The sequence below is a fragment of the Podarcis bocagei genome, assembly GCF_964188305.1.
Source record: "Podarcis bocagei genome assembly, chromosome: 2".
NCBI classification, from domain to species: Eukaryota; Metazoa; Chordata; class Lepidosauria; order Squamata; family Lacertidae; genus Podarcis; species Podarcis bocagei.
In genome coordinates, this window is record NC_138126.1 from 8,666,152 (window position 1) to 8,683,992 (window position 17,841).

General features: G+C 47.4%; 1 pseudogene across 1 annotated transcript in view; it reads right to left on the reverse strand.

Annotated features, from left to right (window-relative positions):
* Positions 1 to 11,044: 11,044 nt before the first annotated feature.
* The window catches only part of LOC308580876 (major histocompatibility complex class I-related gene protein-like), a 58,351-nt pseudogene continuing 51,554 nt past the window's right edge, over positions 11,045 to 17,841 (reverse strand). The window contains exon 9 of the transcript XR_014013455.1: positions 11,045 to 11,221. The product of XR_014013455.1 is annotated as a major histocompatibility complex class I-related gene protein-like (transcript). The remainder of the gene's footprint in view (positions 11,222 to 17,841) is intronic.

The window sequence follows — 17,841 nt, forward strand, 5'->3', positions numbered from 1 at the left end:
ACAGCTCATTTAGGGCCAAATCTCACCAGGGCCAAAAGACCCTCTGCCTCTTTGTCTGGTTCTGAGTTCAATTCAAAGGGCTAGTCTTCTTTTAGAAAGTCCTCGGTGGCTTGAGGCTCCTTCTGCTCCCCTGGTCTCCTCTGTGGAGACTTTTCTCCCTCTCCTTTCCCCTCTTCGTGGAGGTGGAGTGGGCGACAACAACTAACGGCCAGGAGGAAAATGTTTTCTTCTTCACAGACTCTCTAAAAAGTTTTCAGGACTTTAGGCATTGCTGGATAGCCTTGTTATGTGGCTTTAACCCACTCTTGAACCAATTTAGGGAGATGGTGGCATGAAGATGAACAAATAACAAAGCAGCTGCTTGAGGCAGCCCTTCCAGGAAGGAGGCAGCCATTTTGTCTCCATTTCTGCTTCACTGCCAGTGTTGTAAATAAAAATATGCTCTTTTCCCTTATGGGGTATCCAAGAGCCCATATAGAGTCCTTACATAGGTTCCCTATTGGTAGGAGAAAATAACAGAGGCCAACCAGAGAATATTGAGAAGCAAAGCAGCTAGTAAGCTTGATCTTTATTGATCTGTTGCAACAGGGTGCTCCCCTCACACGCAGGAGAGGAAGAGGACCCCCCAAAATTGCTGTGTAAGGCCTTATAAAGACTTTTAAAATTCCCATTCTCTAGATCAAGACCACCCCCAGAAACATTATGCATTCATCACAGAAGGGGTGTAACCTAAGACCACCCCTCAGATACATCCCACCTACATCACAGAAATTTTAATGTTGTTTTTCTCCTGTCACAGTTTATCTCCTGTCTGGCAAGTTGCTTGATTGGATTTCTGGGGAGCCTGGCCATTCTTTTGTAGTGGTAAAATACTTATTTCCTGGGCCAGGTCACAGGCTCACACCTTATTCAAACACAGATTAAGACAAGATTTGTGAAGGAAGAGACAATGGGGAGGCTTTTCCATTTTTAACCTTGCAGAGAAAGGATTTGGTCAGTTTAGGAATCAAAATGGTTCCAGGTTGGTTTTCCTGTGCTGATCTATGTATGTGCAGTTATGAACATTACTATATATCTAAGACCATAAAATTCCTATCACACCAGCCCTCCACAAAATGGCTTCTGTCCCCAACAAGCAGGCCGGGTGGGGCTGCCTCAGCCTCCCCGCTTCCAGGAGACCTTTGGTGCAAGGGAGAGCAACCAAGCAAGGCAGAAACCGAAAGCCACAGCAGCCCACAGATCAGGTTGCCTGACTGGGAGATCGGCAGGCAGAAATGGCGCTCAGGGGAAGACGCTTCCTTTCTCCCCACAATGTCCCTCAGCGCCCAGATGGAGAGACTTTGGCATTTCTCTCTCTTGGCCTGGCCTGGGCCCCCTCCAGCCTTGGAAAGACCCGTCTCCCTCAGCATGCAAGACAAAACCCTGAGCCTCCACAGCTCTCTTCCTCAAGGCCAAGTGGCCAGGACTCCTGGGTCCTCTTTGGGAGGAGACTCGGCAGGAGCCAGGACTCCTGGGTCCTCTTTGGGAGGAGACTCGGCAGGAGCCAGGACTCCTGGGTCCTCTTTGGGAGGAGACTCGGCAGGAGCCAGGACTCCTGGGTCCCCTCTGGGAGGAGACTCAGCAGGAGCCAGGACTCCTGGGTCCCCTCTGGGAGGAGACTCGGCAGGAGCCAGGACTCCTGGGTCCCCTTTGGGAGGAGACTCGGCAGGAGCCAGGACTCCTGGGTCCCCTCTGGGAGGAGACTCGGCAGGAGCCAGGACTCCTGGGTCCCTTTTGGGAGGAGACTGGGCAGGAGCCAGGACTCCTGGGTCCCCTTTGGGAGGAGACTCGGCAGGAGCCAGGACTCCTGGGTCCCCTCTGGGAGGAGACTCAGCAGGAGCCAGGACTCCTGGGTCCCCTCTGGGAGGAGACTCGGCAGGAGCCAGGACTCCTGGGTCCCCTCTGGGAGGAGACTCGGCAGGAGCCAGGACTCCTGGGTCCCCTTTGGGAGGAGACTCGGCAGGAGCCAGGACTCCTGGGTCCCCTTTGGGAGGAGACTCGGCAGGAGCCAGGACTCCTGGGTCCCCTTTGGGAGGAGACTCGGCAGGAGCCAGGACTCCTGGGTCCCCTCTGGGAGGAGACTCGGCAGGAGCCAGGACTCCTGGGTCCCCTCTGGGAGGAGACTCGGCAGGAGCCAGGACTCCTGGGTCCCCTCTGGGAGGAGACTCGGCAGGAGCCAGGACTCCTGGGTCCCTTTTGGGAGGAGACTGGGCAGGAGCCAGGACTCCTGGGTCCCCTCTGGGAGGAGACTCGGCAGGAGCCAGGACTCCTGGGTCCCCTCTGGGAGGAGACTCGGCAGGAGCCAGGACTCCTGGGTCCCCTCTGGGAGGAGACTCGGCAGGAGCCAGGACTCCTGGGTCCCCTCTGGGAGGAGACTCGGCAGGAGCCAGGACTCCTGGGTCCCCTTTGGGAGGAGACTCGGCAGGAGCCAGGACTCCTGGGTCCCCTTTGGGAGGAGACTCGGCAGGAGCCAGGACTCCTGGGTCCCCTTTGGGAGGAGACTCGGCAGGAGCCAGGACTCCTGGGTCCCCTCTGGGAGGAGACTCGGCAGGAGCCAGGACTCCTGGGTCCCCTCTGGGAGGAGACTCGGCAGGAGCCAGGACTCCTGGGTCCTCTTTGGGAGGAGACTGGGCAGGAGCCAGGACTCCTGGGTCCCCTTTGGGAGGAGACTCGGCAGGAGCCAGGACTCCTGGGTCCCCTTTGGGAGGAGACTCGGCAGGAGCCAGGACTCCTGGGTCCTTTTTGGGAGGAGACTCGGCAGGAGCCAGGACTCCTGGGTCCCCTTTGGGAGGAGACTCGGCAGGAGCCAGGACTCCTGGGTCCCCTTTGGGAGGAGACTCGGCAGGAGCCAGGACTCCTGGGTCCCCTCTGGGAGGAGACTCGGCAGGAGCCAGGACTCCTGGGTCCCCTCTGGGAGGAGACTCGGCAGGAGCCAGGACTCCTGGGTCCCCTCTGGGAGGAGACTCGGCAGGAGCCAGGACTCCTGGGTCCCCTCTGGGAGGAGACTCGGCAGGAGCCAGGACTCCTGGGTCCCCTCTGGGAGGAGACTCGGCAGGAGCCAGGACTCCTGGGTCCCCTCTGGGAGGAGACTCGGCAGGAGCCAGGACTCCTGGGTCCTCTTTCTGGCAGGCAAAAAGCATCTTCCTCTCTAGCTCTCTCTGCCTACAAAAAATGAGTATTTCTATCCAGGTGGCATGCATGTTCTCCTCATAAAGGCCCTGACAGGCGCCAGGTCCCTGAGGGAGCTTCATGGCTGCGTGGGGATTTGAACCCAGGACTCCCAGGCTCCCATATCCGAGTCAAACCACAACCCCACACTGGATCCTTGTAGGCTTCTCCACCTCAAGACTAGGTCTGCAGGGACATCTCTCCTGACATTATTTTTGTCCCCTTCTTGGTATTGTGTGGAAACAGCAAACAAGTCTTCTTGCCCCTTAAAGGCTAACAAATAGATGATGGCATAAAAACGTCCTTGGTGTGTTTCTCTGATCCAAACTGGATTGTTTCCCAGGAGACTTCGCCCTCTTCTGCCTCCCTCAGCAACCTCTGAGTCAGGTTGGAAAGTCCCAGGGCAGTTCCCAGAACAAGGCCTTTTTATTTTTAATGTTTGTTTTCATTTTTACTTATAAGAAGAATAGCTGAGGGTGCAGTAAACAGTCTTTGGTGAGTTACAATAATCTAAATTTCGTTTGCATACCAAGCTAGCAAAGGAATCTCAAGTGACTGCATCTCAGGCTGCTTGACGGACATTTCTCACAGGAATTGAAGAACGGAGGCAGATTTTGCTGAGAAAGTACTCGATCCTCCATTAACACTGGTGTTTGTGTGCGTTTGTTTCCGGGGGGATTCCTGCCCTCACGCTCTCTCTCTGCCACAAGACACCCTCACCCATTTCTCCACAGTCCCTAGTTGTCTTTTCTCGCTTTCCCCTTTCTGCAATCCTCCGCTGCCCCCTGCCGGCTGCTTTCTTCCCCAGCTGAAGTGGAAATCAGGTGATTTCTAGGAAATCCTTCAAGGGACCAGTTGAAGCAAGTCACGGGTTGCAAAAAAATGGTCAAGGTTCCTACATATGTCACAGCTTTGGAATCGGTGCAAGTGGGTGTATGCCTACCTATGGTATGGAAAAATGGAAATATAAAAAACTTTTACAAATCACGTAATCAGAAAAAACCTATTTAGAGTATGGGGAACGTATAAAAACTTATTAGAAAGAAAAACACCACTGTGGATATCCCCAGTGGAAGCTACAACCAGGAAAAGAATAAATATGGATAAGCAGTGGTTAACTTACAGTGAAATTTTAGATCTTACAGGACAGGAACCAAAACTGAGAAATGTAGAGGAGTCAAGAAACCTGGTTACGGATTGGCTACAGGTTGTTAGGAAAATTATAGGAGATGCAAATATAAAAGTATTATCAAAACTGTACAAACTGCTCTTGGAGTGGGAAATTAAGAGGAATTGGTGAAAACGAGCATGATTAAGTGGCCACAAGATGTGGATCACAATGTTGATCATGAATTATGGGGAAAGTTGTGGAAAAGTTAATAAGAATTTTAAAGCATGTTATGCGAGATAAAAGAAAATATGATGAAAATGGCCCACAGATGGCATTTAACACCCACCAGATTGCCAAGAAAGTCTAAAAAAAGAAAAAGGTCTATGTTGGAAGTGTAATAAAATTGAGGGATCTTTTATTCACATGTGGTCCTGTAAAATAATTAAGGAATATTGGGAATTTAATGAAGTAAAAAAGATACTTTTAAAAAAACATTTCCCAAAACACCTGAGTTTTTCCTCTTGGGGATGGTAACAATGGAGGGCCCCCCACCCCAAAAGCAAAAGAGTTTCTTACTAGATGCCACTGCCACAGTTTACTGGCACAAAGGTGGAGAACAAGCATTATTATTATTATTATTATTATTATTATTATTATTATTATTATTATTACCCCACCCATCTACCTGGGTTTCCCCAACCACTCTGGGCGGCTCCCAACCAAATATTAATAACACAATACAGCATCAAACATTAAAAACTTCCCTAAAAAGGGCTGCTTTCAGATGTCTTCTAAAAGTCAGATAGTTGTTTATTTCCTTCACATCTGAAGGGAGGGTGTTCCACAGGGCGGGCGCCACCACCGAGAAGGCCCTCTGCCTGGTTCCCTGTTACCTCACTTCTCGCAATGAGGGAACCGCCAGAATGCCCTCGGAACTGGACCTCAGTGTCCAGGCAGAACGATGGGGGTGGAGACGCTCCTTCAGGTAAAGAATTCGTTTTTAAAATGGATCCCCACCCCACGGAGGCTTGTTTTCAAGGTGGGCATGCACCCCTTCCCATTTAGCAATGAAGGAGCTGGTGGAGCTGCCCAAACTTTAACATACAACGCAGTCTACACCCTTATAAGATTATACAATAAAATTATAATCATACAGAAATAATAATTCGGGATGCTTTGCAACCATCAGTGCAGTTCTCCATGTGTTGCCTAGACGTACTATTATCTACGCGAGTACATGTGCAAATGATTGTGCAGTGCTCCAATGTCGCCTTAAGTTGTCTTTTCTGTGAAGTCCCATTGTACGTAGCATAACTCACCCACCAAGGCCAGCCCAATACGTTTTGACACCTGAGGCAGGCCCCAAAATGGCCTCCCACTCCTCACCAGGGAAGAAGAAGCGGGGAAAGATTTACATCTAGGGCGGAGGGAGAAAAAATACCTGTCTGTGTCTGTGAATATTCTCAGGAACTTCAAAATCTCTGGAACTCCTGTGATAAGAAGGCAAGAACCACTAAAGACAAAGGGGGTGCACCCTTATTTATTTAAGTCAAACATATATTTTAAAAGTAAAAAAAAAAAATTACATCCAGTGTCTTCAAAGGAAGGTGCAGCAAATCCATTGGGTTAGGCGAGAAGAGTCCTGCGGCCCCTGGAGGTCTCCTTCCTGGCTTCCTCCTTGGCTGTCAGCAGGATCAGTCCCTCTCATCTCCTGCAGGAGAGTCGCTACACCCCATCCCCTCAGCCTCTTTACCTCCTCTCAGTTCCCTGCTTCTCCATTTCCCCCTTCAGCTGCTTCTTCCTCCCCCTCTACCTGTTTCTCAACTCACTGCCCCAGGGCATCATGGGAGGCCCAGGGTGGAGCCCCAGAGAACAGCAGCTGGTTGTCCTGGACGTGGAGCTCCATGAACCAGGATGGAGAACTGGAGCCTTGAAGGTATCGGGACAGAAAGAGGGTCTGGAGGAAACTGCCTCAGCAGCTGCCATTGCCATGGGGAGGGTCTGAATGCCCCCTGGAGCTCCTCATTCTCTGCTCTGCCTGAGGATGTTTGAAGAGAGGCCTCAACTCCAGCAGAGGTCACCTCTGGACCACTCTGGATCTAGTGAGACAGGACAGTGAGGTTCTGGGGATGCAGGAGGTGACCCAGGAGGGCTGATGGTGGACATCCCTCCCATCTGGGCTCTTGGTCAACACAGACAAAACCCCTCCATATCCAGATGTTGTAACTGGAGATGATGTCCTCCTTGGCTTCTACGGGATCAATGGCCAACGTCTGTCCTTCATCTTCTGAGGGAGACTTGCAAGCTTCCAGATCAGAATCGGATCCAATTCTGACAGCCTCTCTAGTCTTTAGCCACTCAGTTCCTTCTCTTTCAGCTTCAACTCCTGAGCATCCTAAGTATCCCTCCTCCCTACCAACCATCCCTCCGTGCCAGTTTCTTCACTCCCTCACACAGAAGGTGGGTTGAAAATGTTGGCTTTTTGCAGTATAGTAACGCTGCAGAGAGCTTGCTGGGGAGATCATGCATTAAAAAGAAAGGACTCAAAAACGTACTTAAAGGTTTTAATAAGAAAAACAAAAACTCCATTTACACTAAATACATCAACAAACCAAACCAGACCCAACCACCAACCCACCCCCAGGGTAATGGGAGAGCTAGGTGCTGCTCCTTATATACTCTACCCAAATGCTGACACGCCTTAATCAAATACAACTCAGCAGCACCTGCTATGTTTCACAGCTGTAAAGCTGGGTCTCGTTATCTTGCTCTGGCCCTTGCTCCGGCCCCTTAAAGACACACACATGGAGTGGAACAATGATGAACCTTTACATTTAAAGAAACCATTCAACATTTCCCCTGCGGTTCATCATTGTGGAACAAAAACATAAAGCATACTTTGTACATGTTTTTCATGTGTAACCTTTGGAAGTGCTTTAGTAAAAATGTCCGCAATTTGATTGTCACCTGGAACATATTTAAATACAACCATTTCATCAGCAACTAGTTTCTTTACAAATTCTAAATGTAATCTTAAGACTCTAGTGCGCTGCGTATTGGTCTCTGAACACAGGATAGCAAGTCCACTCTGGGAATCAATAAGTCTCATATCTGGGGTTTGTGGTACAAGAGACCAAGTGTTATGTTTTTTTAAAGAAGCTATCTCAGAGTTCATAGCTTTATACCAATTTACAGCTTGATGCTTAGGTAAATTCTGAACATCATTGTAGCTTTATGGCTCAAAAACCGCCTTATTGGCATACACAGTATTAAAATGTTCATCTGCAAAACGCTGTGGCTTCTGCCTCTTTCTATCTGAACGTCTCAGTCCGGAAGGAGAGTCAGACTCCTCAGACTTAATGGGACTCAGTGAACTACTAGTTTCAGGTTGTAAATCATCATTGTCAGACTGAAGAGGTGCCTGTAGGCTAAGCTCACGGTCAGAAAACTCAAGAGAATCTAACCTCCCCTCAGGTGCCTGTGACTTTAAATCCTCAAACAAATTATCAGATCCAACAGGCTTTTTGTCTTCTTCCATTAATTCAGAAGCACCATTTCCTGCTGCTGCTTCTTCTACCTCTTCTTCCTCAGTATCATCTATACCATCAGTATCTTGGAAAACAGCAACTCCATTCCAATTTACAGTTTGTATCATGCTTCTGGTAATATGAAATTTGCCAGTTGCTGGTATGTAAATTCTGTATGCCCCCTGCTGGTAGCCCATTAACTTTCCCTGAACACTACGTTCACCCAATTTCTGCTTAGCAGGATAATGCATAATTACATCTGAACCCCAAATACGTAGGTATTTCAGATTAGGGCGTTTTTTAAACAGCTTCTCATAGGGGGTGACATCTAAACCAGAATGATAACTGCGATTTCTAACATAACAAAAGGCATGGAGCGCTTCAGCCCAAAAGACTTTGGGCAGATTAGCATCGTGCAGATAAGTTTTAACCCCTGCCTGCAGGTCACGCTGCACAACTTCAAGAAGCCCATTTTGCCAGGGACTTCGGGGGCAAGATAACTCATGAGTAGTCCCCTGCGCTTCCAGGAATTTCTCAAAATCCTCAGAAACAAATTCCCCACCCCGGTCAGAAAACAGGTTCTTAATAGGTTTGTTAAAATGCGTTTTTACCCAGTTGCAAAAAACCTTATACTTCTCAAATGCTTTGGACTTCTCAGCTATTGCATAAGTCCAACAATATCTACTATACTGGTCTATCAGGGTAAGCCAGTACTTTGAACCTCCTAATGAGGGTGGGAGTGGCCCAACTAAATCACAATGTACACGCTCAAATGGCTCAGTTACTTTCCTATCTGAGCACCTACCCTTGCGTGCAACCTTAATCTTATTCTTGCAACAGGATAGATACTGCATAAAGAATTTACATGGTTTTAAGTTGAGGCCATTGACAATATTCTGTGTCTTAATTACATCAGCAAAATTCAGGTGTCCCAGAATTCTGTGCGCCATGTGGACACATCCAGAATGTGGTCTTACATTCCTCAACCCCTGGCTTGACTGTGCTGCTCTGCAATTTATAGGCAATTGGGAGTAGGTGCGAAAATACAGTCTATATAAACCATCAGATTCCCGGGCATACAATAGACGTTTGTTCCCCTCGAAAAACTCACACATAGACTTTAAGAAACGCACAGTTATCCCTTGATGAGCAAAGCACCTTACTGATAATAAATTATCCACTGACGGGCAGTAAATGCAGTTTGCTATTGTAATGTTTAAAGAGTCAAGTTTAACGGTACCCCTGCCAAGCGACTGCAAGACTTGTGAATTGGCTAAATGTACATTACCAATTTCCTCTTCGAAAGAAATAAACAAGCTTCGATCATTGCAGATATGCCGAGATGCTCCTGAGTCAATAACAAAAGACTTCCACTTGGCATCTTTAATTCTTTTACGATCTTTAGTCCGAGCGTGAAAAGCTCGCGGCTCATTTCTGTCTCTACTATACGATGCCGGCTGCTGGGCTGACGACCGTGATTGACGAACAGAAACAGGCTTGGGAGTACTTTGCTTTCTTTTGGATCTGCAGTCCCTTGCAAAATGTCCTTGCTTATTGCAGAACCAACAACGCTTTGCAGCTTTAAATGCAGTTGTATCACCACAGGTTTGCATATGGTGTTCCTCATTCTTTCTGGAAACAGGAGTGCTTATGGCACAAGCCTCCCTTCTATCCAACTCGCCCATTAATCTTGCCGTTACCCCTTCCACAGTTAATTGTGCTGGTGGAACAGCAGATATCTGGCTAGCTATACCATCAAAGTCCTCATTAAGGGAACATAGGATGATAAAAACATACTGAATATCAGGTACCTCCATGTCCCTTCGAATTAATTCGCCGCATATTGCCTCCAGACGTCTCAAGTGTGCTGCCAAATCACCACCAGGCTGCAACTTCGTCTGGTACAACTGCTTGAAAAATGTCAATGCAGACGCTGACTCTTTTCTAACATGCACTGCTGCAAGACTGTCCCACATTTCTTTGGCAGTTTTCTTATTTCTTATATAGACTACTTGCTGGTCGCTGACTGCCAAATTAATTATCGCCCTGGCTTTTGCATCTCCTTTCGACCAAGCATTAGTTACAGGGTCAGGAGGGTCATCAGTTACATAGGTCCATACTTCTCTAGAGGTCAAATGCGCCTCCACCCGAAAAGACCATAAACTATAGTTCTTATCTGTCAGCTGTGGGAAGACCAGAGCCTTCTCAGCTTCAGGAACCCGGTCAACCATTCTGGAACTCTTCCAGACCCACAAAAACTACGCTAACAGGAGAAGGAGTTTTCAAACCTTTCTCAGAGTCCAAAAATATGCAGTCATCCACTCAGCAGCTGGGCCCATAACCAAAGATGTTGGCTTTTTGCAGTATAGTAACGCTGCAGAGAGCTTGCTGGGGAGATCATGCATTAAAAAGAAAGGACTCAAAAACGTACTTAAAGGTTTTAATAAGAAAAACAAAAACTCCATTTACACTAAATACATCAACAAACCAACATGACCAAACCACCAACCCATCCCCCAGGGTAATGGGAGAGCTAGGTGCTGCTCCTTATATACTCTACCCAAATGCTGACACGCCTTAATCAAATACAACTCAGCAGCACCTGCTATGTTTCACAGCTGTAAAGCTGGGTCTCGTTATCTTGCTCTGGCCCTTGCTCCGGCCCCTTAAAGACACACACATCGGGTGGAACAATGATGAACCTTTACATTTAAAGAAACCATTCAACAGAAAACATTCAGCCAGAGCAGTTAGGCTGCCTTTATACATTCCATGACATTACATCCATTTAGCCAAAGGCTGGGTGGCCCAAGAAGCAGGTCAGCCGTAACAATTTAGCCTATTTCACAGATAATACACCCAAAGCAGTTCTCAGATGTTGCCTTTCCTTCAATTTGGATAGAAAGTGAGTGACATAAGATTGGGGAAGGGCTTGTGGAGGGAACCACAGCAACAAAGAACCAATACCATCAAAATCACTGCAAGTGGTTGTCAATCTGCTCATCCCTTTTTATATTATAATTTTGAAAATGTATTTCTATTGAAGATTTTTTAGTTTACAGAAATACATGCAATGTCTCTTGTTTCAAGTTGTGTTTTGTTGTAAGACATTAGTCTCCCTCATTACTTTTTAAAGCTTTTAGTTGCATATATCTGGAAGATTTCTGATTAATACAAGCACATTTCTGCAAAGCAAAATTGGCCATAATCCATCAGAAAAGTTACACCTGGAGTCAGAATGGATGGGTGAGAGCCAGGATTAAGGAACATCATAAAGAGCATTAAAGGACAGGAGGGGCTCTGAGTCTCTGCAATTCACAGCCAAACTTGGGCAGGCTCCGTCTGGTCTCATCTCACACACCAGGCTGGTATGAAACTGCAGAAATAAAGAACAGGAGTGTTTCAAAGTTAAGCCAACATCATGGTGTGGGGGCATCAGCATTACAGAGCTAGTGGGAACCCAAAGGCCGTCTAGTCCAGCCTCACAAGGAAAGCCACCATCCCTCATCATGTCAGATCAGACCTAAGGAGCACCACCAAAATGGGCCTGCATAGCAAATGCCTGCAGAGGGCAGCTCCAGCAAGTGAGCCAAGCTGCACTCTTTGGGGGAATACCAGAAGGACACAAAGCAGTCCTACCGGAAGGAAAATTCCCTTCCAGAACCCCTTCCAAGATCTCTCATTCAGATCCTGCATAGAACCCATTTGTCAGGTGGAGGGGAGCTCAGATGAAGAGACAGAATGAGTCACAAGAGCTTTTTTCAGCTCAATGGACACTGCAGATTATGTCACTCTTGGAAACCCCAAGGGGGGGGACAGCTTTTCCCCATTTGAGGATGTTCCCCACAGAGTCTTCTGCAAGAGCCCCCCTGTGCCCCCACCTGCACCCCCACTTACCCCTGACGGAGCTGTCGGGCCCCTGGTCACTTGCTGCAAAAGGGAGGAAATACAGGAGTCAGGATCCCAGGGAGATCCCAGCCCTTCTCCTCCCTCCTTCCAACCCCATCCCAGATCAGTCTGAATCTGCGGATATTCAGGGACAGGCAACTCAGAGGCAAGGGGGTTCAAGGGCAGCAGTGGGGGGAGAAGCTGGAGGGCAAAAAGAGATGGGCACAACCTGGCGTGGAGGCAGCGGGGGACTAGAGCTGGGGTGGGGGTGATTTGGGAAGGAAGGGGGCAGGAAGGCAGAAAGGGTGGTGGAGAACAGTGGTGGGTTCCTGACATCCACAGACTTGAGCCACCCAACCAATTCTTTAGCTTCAGGTTCTAGTAGATTAAACCCCCCGAGACCCCTCTCTCCCCCCACCCTCGGCTCTTCCTCCTGCTCCTTCTTGGAGCCCCTCCCTCAGCCGACAGTCTCTCTGCAGCCTTTTCCTGGCCCTGAGGGACCCCTTGCTGTCCCCAGACAGTCTGAGCAGACAGGCTGAAGCTTCCCATCAGGGTCTTGGGCTTAAGGACCAGGCCACCACCAGGTTTAGTTTTGTCTGTTTGTAACCTGTTCCTGCTCCATATTGGGGGAAATATGTCAGACAGAGAGAGGGGGGGAGTCACTCACTTGAGGCTGCTTTGTAGGCTGATTTCTTGCTCCATTTCCCTGTGAAGACAAAAGCAGAAGGTCAGAGCTGGAAGGGACCTCCAGATGCCACCCAAACCCATTTCAACCATTTGGCTCTCAGATGCTGAAACCTTCCCAGATGCTTCTCTTGTCTCTTCCAAACACCTCCAAGGAAGGGGAGCCCAGAAGGGGAGCATTTCAAGAAACTCATGTTACAAAGAAGTAGAAAAAATTGAGGAAATTAAATAAAAAAATCAACATGGGAACCATGGGAATCCAATCCACTCATTCCTTTTCAGATTATTATTTCACTCCCAGCAGACCCCTAAATTTGCCCAGAGAGGTGGGGAGGAAGAGATAATGAACAGTGCAATTCTAGGCAAGTCTACTCAGAGGAAAGTCATATTCAGTTCAATACAGCGTCTTCCCAGATCAATATTTATTTATTCATTTATTGAAGATGGCAGAGCAGTTCACAACATAAAAATACAAAATGAGAGTACAAAATACATAACAAAGCAAAAACAAAGCAGTAACTCTGCTCCCACAAACACATGTAAAAGGCCTGGTTAGAGAGAAATGTTTTTGCCTGGCACCTAAAGATTTGTACACCCTACAGGACTGAAGGCTTGGGATTGATTAAAACATCAGGTGGGAAGTGAACTTCCTGAGCACAGAGTGAGCGCTAAGCAATGACCAACAGGACCTTTGGTTCATGTTCAAGGGTGTTTTATGGGGAGGGGTCTCTCTAGGGATACAAGGGGCAGTTTCCAGGAAGCTCCACCAGCACATTCCCAGTTGGAGGCCAAGACAGAAGGACACCGGAGAGGCAGAAAACACATCCAGGGTTTACTTACTGCAAATGAAGAAGATGATGATCCCAGAGATCCCAGAGACCAGCAGGATAGCAGCCACAACACCCACAATGAGCCCCAGGTTACCTAAAGGAGACAAGAGACATTTTTATTAAAGACTGGTGGTAGCAGCTCCTCAAGCAGGAGATTTGAGTGGAGGTGCCGAGCTATGAGCCTGGGAGGATTTTACGTGTGCAAAGCAGGTACCCTCTCTCTCTCTCCTGACAGGCCAAGGTCTTCTCTGTAGTGGCCCCAATACAAGGGAGTTTTTTCCCACCAGAGTCCAGCATTAGAGGTCTTCCAAATAACCAATTCATTTAAGAAAGACAGTTGACAGGCACACCAGTTTCATCATAGACTCCAGACTTAAAAGCAGCTCTCCTCCTGCTCAGGCGCTTCAGCCTTCTCTGTCCTGACACTGAGAGGAAGGGATTCCCTCCCCTCTGAGACCCCCCAGAGCCCAGCATTACAGCCCTTCAGGGAAGACACAAACCCTTAGGAAGAAGCATCATGTGTAGGGTTGCCATACGTCCGGTTTTTCCTGGACACACCCTCTTTTTCAGACATAAAATGTCTGTCCAGACATTTTTTTTAAATGAGGCAAAATGTCCAGGTTTTTTTCTTTGTGCAGAATCTCTGAAGTCCGTTGCGCTAGTGAGTGAGCCCTGGTCCCCTCTGCCCTGCCTGTGGGAGTCTTTGGCTCAGGGGCCGCTTCCATAATTCTCGCTTGCCTGCCTGTGAGAAGGAGTCTGTGGTGGGGATGTGCGTTCATGTGCTCCTGCTGGGGAAAAGGGAGTCTGGCTCTTAGACATTCTGCTTTGGTTCCTGAAGGCGCAGCTTTCCAGGCGGTGCGTGAGAGACGAGCGTTATTACAAAACCCTTCTTGCTCTTCCAAGCGATGTGCGGGTGTTTGGGCTGAGTGGAGATGGCTGTTAGTTTTTCTAGCTGGGTGTGAGTGTGAGGAGGAGTGAGTGAGAATCTTTTTCACTATGAAGTACAGTCAGTCCGGGACTCCCTCTTTAAGTTCATTGCCCCTTTTTCAGTCACAGGGTGTGTGAGTAAGTCAGCCATGTGGAGGAGGTTGCATGATTTTGAAGAAATAACACACCTGCCCATATTCTGTGACATCACAACTGCTTGGACTTAAGGCAAAAAGGTGGCAGCCAGTTTTTACCTACGACATCCAATTTGAGTTCAAGGCCTATGAGACACTTGCCAGAAAAGGCTGCATCTCTGCTGAAATCTACAGATTCTTATTCTGTTGCTTCCCTCCAGAGCAGCCTTTCTCAACCTGTGGATCCCCAGATATTCTTGTGGATCCAGAACTCAGGAATGATGGGAGTTGTAGTCCAACAACATATGGGGACCCACAGGTTGAGAACTGCTGCTCTAGAGACATAGACAGGATCCATGTGGGGTTCCCCACCCCTTCCCCTCCTGTCTGTCTCTCACCAGGCTCCTTCTCCCAGGCCACGTCTAGAGGCTTCTCTAGGCTGTCGTGCTCCACGCAGCACCGGAAGCGCTCCCTCTCCTCGGGGTCGATCTGGACGCTGAGCAAGAGATAGTAGGTCCCGTCCGAGTTGGGGGCGACCAATCCTCGGAGGGTGCCCTCCTGCCAGACCTCCCCGTCCTTCACCCAGTTGGCCTCAATCTCCTTGGGGTAGAAGCCGTGGACTTGGCAAACGAGGGTCTCCAGGCCGTCATAGTCTGCCTTCCTGGTCACCTTCACCACCGGAGCCTCTGCAAAAAGGGCAATCATTAATTGGGGTTAATGATAGACATCCACAATGGGAGCCTGAAGGAATCCTGTATTTTTTAGGAGCAGAGGAGCAGGGAACCAAGGGGCAACCTAGTCAGACTCTCACATCTCCAGAAATTAAAAAGAACTGTGAATAAATGGGATTCCTCAACCTCCCTTGGCATCTTCCCCAGTCAGTGTCTATGCTGGAACTGTTTGTAGATGTTTTATCCTTTGTTTGCCAAAGCAGACTCCTTTGGGATGGAGGGCTGGGTAAAAATTAAATTAATTTGTCATCTTGCAAAGCTCTAACGCTACTCAAACATGACAACTTGTGGTTCCAAGATTGTCCCAGGGAACTGCCTCTAGCCTGAGGGGCAAATTTCACCAGGTCCCCAATGGTGGGATTCTTCCAGATCCTTCCAAGTTGCAAGTCATGAACTGAGGGCAGCTCAGACTGATCCTGGCTCCTCTCTTGAGGGGGAACAAATGCTGGACTCGCTGTTCTCTGTTCTCTGGGACTCTTCAGCCCAATAGTTAGTGAACAAAGCCAACAGCCCTGGGAAAGACAGAGCTCCTTTCTAGTTCTCCCGCCTGCCCTGAAAGGGTCCCTTGAGGTTGGAAAGGGCCCGTCTCCCTTCTCCACGGCAGCCTCCCCTGGAGTGGAAAGGGCAGACCAGGAGGCCCAGTAAGCCAGCAACTTACGCACATTTAACTTGCGCACATACAGCTGTACGCACTTGCCAAAAAATATTCTAAAAAACAAAGAGGTGGTGGGCGTCTGGGGAAGAAGGACTTTGGCAAACCCAATCTCCCTTGAATCCAATGTGTTTTGACTATACACAATTTTGGCTTTAGGCACGATTCACGGAATGTAACCCTTGTTCAAAAACTTGCTCCCTGGGTAGCTGTTGTCTGAAGGGGCTGTTCCAGGATCCCACCCGCTTTGCAGTGCCTGGACTGGTTAACTCGGGTCTAGGAGGGGATGTGACTCTGCTGGGGGGAGCAGGAAGGAAGGAAGGTCAAGCCCTTTCCCCACAAAAACCCAAAACAAGACCTCCCCTCCCCCCCACCTGACCTCAGCAGAACCTCCGTCCCAAAGAGGATGATTCCCAGCCTCTCCTTTGCACATTGTCACCCTTGAAAATGCTTCATTGTGGCTTTTGAGGTGAAACCCTCAACCTCAACAAATATGCTCAGTGTCTCTGGGGTGAATTATCACCAGGCCCCATAGATGAAATTGCTCAGATCTCTCTAAGCACGGCTAATACGTATGTGTCAGTCCTCAAAAAGGGAGGGTGCTAGAATTATTTCATTTTTAATTAATGTTAGTATTAGCAAAGCTAATAGAGACAGGAAGAAAGCCAGTCAAAAGACTTGATCATGTGACTGACACCTGTGCCAGATTCCTGAAGGCAGAAGAGTGGACTGTACCATTTGAAGGCACGGGGTTGGGGAAGATGACACTTCTGAACGTTCCCCATGGGGAAAAGGAAAATTGCTCACAAATAAAAGATATAAGAAGGTAGAAGAGGGAATTCCCATACTCTCTCACTATGTGCAGGTTTTCTGCTTCTAGGCCACGAGTGGCTGATCTACAGACTTAGTGAGGGGGCTGCATCCATATTTCATGGGCTCCCCACACATTTTCTATTTTAAAAAAGGTTAATTAATTTAGTTTTAAAGACTTTCCCCATAAGTATATAGGGGGAGGTGGGGCACATTGATGCAAGGGGCACATTGATACACCAACAATATTTCAATATTGAGAAACGTTATTCGTGTCGTGACATCACTAAAACATGTCTATACAACTGTGAGTATGACAGTTGCGACTGCGCTGCCCGCCAGTTTGCCATTGGCGTTTGACAAGAGTAGGTGTGTTTTTAGCACGGCCAACTAAAAAATTACGTGAAATGCAAAAGTGTTCCAATGCTGTTTTTCATCATTTAGTTAAGATTTAAAAATACCTAAGGTAAATAATCAGTAATCAGGATTACACATGATTTTTAAATAAGTTCAGTGGTTTTCTGAAAATGTCCGTTGGGGCACTTTGATACACTAAGACACGGGGCACATTGATATTTATAAAAGTGCTCCGCTAGTGTACAACAGTGCCCCAATATACAAGTTTACATGAAATCTCTAAACTGATTTCCTACTCATGAAATTTGAAAAGAAAAAAACTGTTGTTTACTATGTGGCCGAAGTCATTTCTAAATATAATATGATTATCAAATGTCATATCTGAGGAAATATCCAGGATCTTGTATGTTTGTCTTCACCATTTTAGAAGATAAGGCAAGCATTGAGTTCAAGGATGTTGTTTTGCAGTTGCCAAAACCAAATTTCTCAGAAGGCACAACTCGAACATCATCTCTTTATACTTTTTTTTTTTACTTCCGTGGGTATAATGTGCAATAGAAGCTAAACGTTAATGAAATAGCTTATTTTTTATAAGCATTTTGTTTAAATTACTATTTTTGGACTACCTAATGTGAGTTCTTATACTTTTTAAAGATTTTCCAAAGTTGTTTTTTTAAAATGGATAGGTGTTTGAGGAAAAGATTAATAAAAGGTTTTGAAGTTTTGTTAAGAAAACCTCCCATAAAGTCTATGATATGTGTGAAACACTGTTAGTTTTGATACGTAATTTAGATTTTTAAGTAACAAACTGTAGGGCTGATTATGATCTCTCACAATAAAAATTGTTTTTTTCATTAATTTTTTGTAAATAATTACTATTCTCATACAATTTACGCTTTGTATCAAAGTGCCCCGTAGTTGGGGCAGAATGATACAAAACCCATTTTTACTCAAGTCATTATATTCTCATTATCCTCTAACTT